The following is a 3,427-nucleotide window of genomic DNA, read 5'->3' as shown; positions in this document are numbered from 1 at the left end:
GGCATGGTGACCACCAGGGTGTCCCACCCTCTTATATTCCATCAGGCATTGGGAGGAGAAAAAAATGACTATTTCCCTGTTTGGTCTAAATTCATTCTTTTTTTCCCCCCTCCAGCATGAAAGTATGTTTGAAAGAAAGAAAAATGGCTTCCAGCCAGCTGTTCTTTCGCTGAGGAAGAAAGGGCATAGGATCTGGGGACAAGAAAACTAGGATGTGGTCCTTTATCTGCTGCCAAAAATGATGTGACTTGGAGCGGCGGCCGCAGGTGGAGGGAGTCGAGGCGCTCAAAACGCAGCCGTGTCCCGGCGCCCTGAGCTGCGATGAGCACCCCAGCCGTGCCCTGCGACCTGCAGCTGCCCCCGAGTCAGAGGGCCCAGTCCGCGTTCAGAGAGCAAAGAAGACAAAAACTCAAGGAACAACTCTTAAAAAGAAAATCTTTTTTTGCATCCAAACAGGAAAATCGGATATTATCCAGTAGTAGGGACCAGAAAGTGATGACATCTGAGGGCCAGGTCCGAGAAGAGACAAAAGCACTGAAACGGAAAACAAAAATGGCTAATAAAGAAAATGTCAGTAGACCTACAGGAAGCAAAAATAATTTAACAATGGGAAAAAATTGTATTCCTTTAAAATCTTCTAATGAATTAACCCATTCAACTTTAGCAACTGATGCATATAATTTTGAGGATCATAATCAAACTCTGCAGTTGTTACCAATTAAAGATGATACCCAAAATCAACATATGACATTAAGCCAAGCATTCACTTCAAAAACAATAGTAAAAAGAAACAAATGACTACGGAAAGACCAAAGCAAGATGCTAACATGCCCAAGAAACATGTGCTTGGATCTTATCGTGGCCAAATTGTTCAGTCTAAGATTAATTCATTTAGAAAACCCCTACAAGTCAAAGGTGAGAGTTCTGCAACAACAAAGGAACTTGCAACTACTGTCTCTAAAGCCACTAAGCCTCAGCCTGTCAACACCAGCAGTGTCCCAGTGGATACTGGCAGAGCCTCATCTGTGATGACGACTACTGAATTTGTCAGCACTACATCTCGGAACAGACAACTTCTGCGACCTCCTATTAGAAGTCACCATGATAATACCCAAAACACCGTGAGGCAAGGCATCAGCAGAAGCTCTGCCAATGTTACCTTTCGGAAAGGGCCTCATGAGAAAGAATTATTAAAAGTAAATACAGTTTTATCCAGTTTCAAAGCCAGTTCTTCTCAGGATGTAAAAAGAAGTAAGACACTGTCAAGAAGCATGACATCTGAAATTGTAGTCAGGCCTGCTTCCAATACCAAGCTGATGGAAAAGTCAAAAACCACTGACCAGCGCAGACATACTATAGCAAAAGCAGCTATTGATAGTAGATTGGCTCAGCCCAAAGAAACTGCAGAAGAGAGAAAAGCTCGTCTGAATGAGTGGAAAGCTAGCAAAGGAAAAGTGCTGAAAAGACCTCCCAACTCAGTAGTTACCCAGCCTGAGCCCAAAGACCAAAGTGAAAGGCCTGTTGGGTCCTTTTGGACAACCATGGCAGAAGAAGATGAACAACGGTTATTTACTGAAAAAGTAAACAAGACGTTTTCTGAATGCCTAAACCTGATTAATGAGGGATGCCCAAAAAAAGAAATATTGGTCACCCTGAATGACTTGATTAAAAATATTCCAGATGCCAAAAAACTTGTTAAATATTGGATATGCCTTGCACGTATTGAACCACTCACGAGTCCTATTGAAGATATTATCGCAATCTATGAGGAGGCCATTCTGGCAAGAGCTCAGCCTATAGAAGAAATGTGACATGCAATTGCAGATATTCTAACAATGAAGAGTCAAGAAAACGTTAAATTTGGAGAACATATTGAGGAGGCTTGCGCAACCAAGGACCAAACCCAGGAAGTCAATGTTGAAGATATAGATGTTAGCCTAGAGTCAGGGAGACTGGAAATGGAAAATAAACATCATAGAAGTGTGGTATTTCAAGACTGTGAAAAAGAGCAAGGTGACAAGACAAAAGATACAACCAATGATGTTAAAACCCCCAGTACAGAAACAAGGGCGGGTTGCTTGATTAAATACAATGTGTCTACTACACCATACTTGCAAAGTGTAAAAAAGAAGATACAGTTTGATTAAACAAATTCTACATTTAAAGAGCTGAAGTTTCTAACACCAGTTAGACGTTCTCGCCGTCTTCAAGAGAAGACTTCTAAATTGCCAGATATGTTAAAGGACCATTATCCGTTTGTGTCTTCGTTGGAACAGTTAACAGAGTTGGGAAGTGAAACTGATGCTTTTGTATGCCGCCCTAACGCGGCACTGTGCCGGATGTACTTGGAGTCCGAAATAACAGAAGAGAAATAAAGCTACAAGAAGGAATGGGGTGGTGGTTATACCTGCGGTATTTTGTTTGTTGTGGCTTTGTATGTCTCTTAGGTGAGGAGCTGGTCAAGTATCTTAAGTATTCGTGGCAGTGAGCTCTTTACTAACATTCACATTATAGCAGGTGTTGCCTTCTAGGCATCAGAAAGCTAATCCTACCTTGTCAGTCTCAACAAACTGAGTTCTTCTCTAAGACAGGTAAATTTTGTCAACTAGTTTACTATGTTTCTTAAATATAAACAGGTTTCATCATAATATTAGCTTATTCACTTTACTTTTAGTAGTTCTAAATGACAGAAAAATTATAACTCATTAAATATAAGTACACTAATGCCACATCATCAGAAAATGAGGTATTCTAAATAAAATTTATATTTTTTCATGGCCTTGTTTTTAAGATTTATGATATACATCCCTGCCTGTAGACGGAATACTGACTTTTTTGCCTTTCCTTGATTCTGGCTCAGTATGCAAGTCAACAATTGTAATGTGTAGTGACTTCCTTCAAATATTAATATGTAGAAAATTTAGCTTGCTTTTTCGCCTAATTCTTGTTACCCGGACTGCTGTGGTCTGCTGTCCCTTGGGCTGCCTGTGGTTCTTAGGTGACACTCTCACTTTCCGTCAATGCTAGTGAGCCTGCATCTGTGGTCTCTTGGCCTCTTTCTTTTTGGTAGTAGCTGAGGTCACCAAGAAGGATAGTTAACTAAATACCCCACTTCTAAGAAAAGATCCTTTGTGGTAAGAAAGCAAAGATGCCAAACTTAGTGGATATTCGAGACTTTAAATTTGAGTTCCTTTCTTTAGTTCCTTTTGTAACTTGACTAATCTAAAATGTTAAAATTTTAACTTCCGTTGCTTCATTTGATATAGTTTATAGACTATTAGAATGGAGTTAGAGAAAGAATATATAATATTTAATAAATATCATTCTAGTTTAAGTAGTATTTCTAAAATAACCAACACTTAAACTTGCTTCCTTATAATATAAAAACTTCACTGTTAAATCATGTCTCCTGAAACCTGATAGTTAC

At 39.5% G+C, this 3,427-nt stretch overlaps 1 pseudogene; it reads left to right on the top strand.

Annotated features, from left to right (window-relative positions):
• The first annotated feature begins 321 nt into the window (after positions 1–321).
• Positions 322–2,375, top strand: LOC124227146 (cytoskeleton-associated protein 2-like; annotated as a pseudogene).
• Positions 2,376–3,427: the final 1,052 nt, after the last annotated feature.

Source organism: Equus quagga, chromosome 15 (assembly GCF_021613505.1).
Source record: "Equus quagga isolate Etosha38 chromosome 15, UCLA_HA_Equagga_1.0, whole genome shotgun sequence".
NCBI classification, from domain to species: domain Eukaryota; kingdom Metazoa; phylum Chordata; class Mammalia; order Perissodactyla; family Equidae; genus Equus; species Equus quagga.
Note: the sequence above shows the minus strand (reverse complement) of the source record. Positions and strands in the feature narration are given on the sequence as shown.